This window comes from Parus major, chromosome 20 (assembly GCF_001522545.3).
Source record: "Parus major isolate Abel chromosome 20, Parus_major1.1, whole genome shotgun sequence".
NCBI classification, from domain to species: domain Eukaryota; kingdom Metazoa; phylum Chordata; class Aves; order Passeriformes; family Paridae; genus Parus; species Parus major.
The window spans coordinates 9,150,261-9,150,625 of NC_031788.1; positions in this window are offsets into that span (position 1 = coordinate 9,150,261).

Sequence of the window (365 nt, forward strand, 5' to 3'; positions counted from 1 at the left end):
TTGTCATCTTGATGGAGGAATATGGGACTAAACATCCTGATTGTCCTTCTCCATGCAGCTCCAACTTTGCCAGTGGCTGCCGAGTCCCTTCAGAGAAGGGCTGGGTGATCACGGATCGAGCCTTTTCCTGGCACATGGAAGGGAGGAACACTGTGAGCCCCCAAAGAAAACGGGAATAGATGGGGCCTTTGCCTTGGAAATCTCCCTGCACAACAGGAGCCTTGTCTGTCAACCCCACCTGAACCACCACGACTGGATCTCAGGCACTGTGTGTGCCCTGCTGCTTCCCTGCGCCTCCAGCATCCAGGGACAGTGCGCTAAACTGAGGGGAGGGGCAGGGCAGGGCAGGGCAGGGCAGGGCAGGG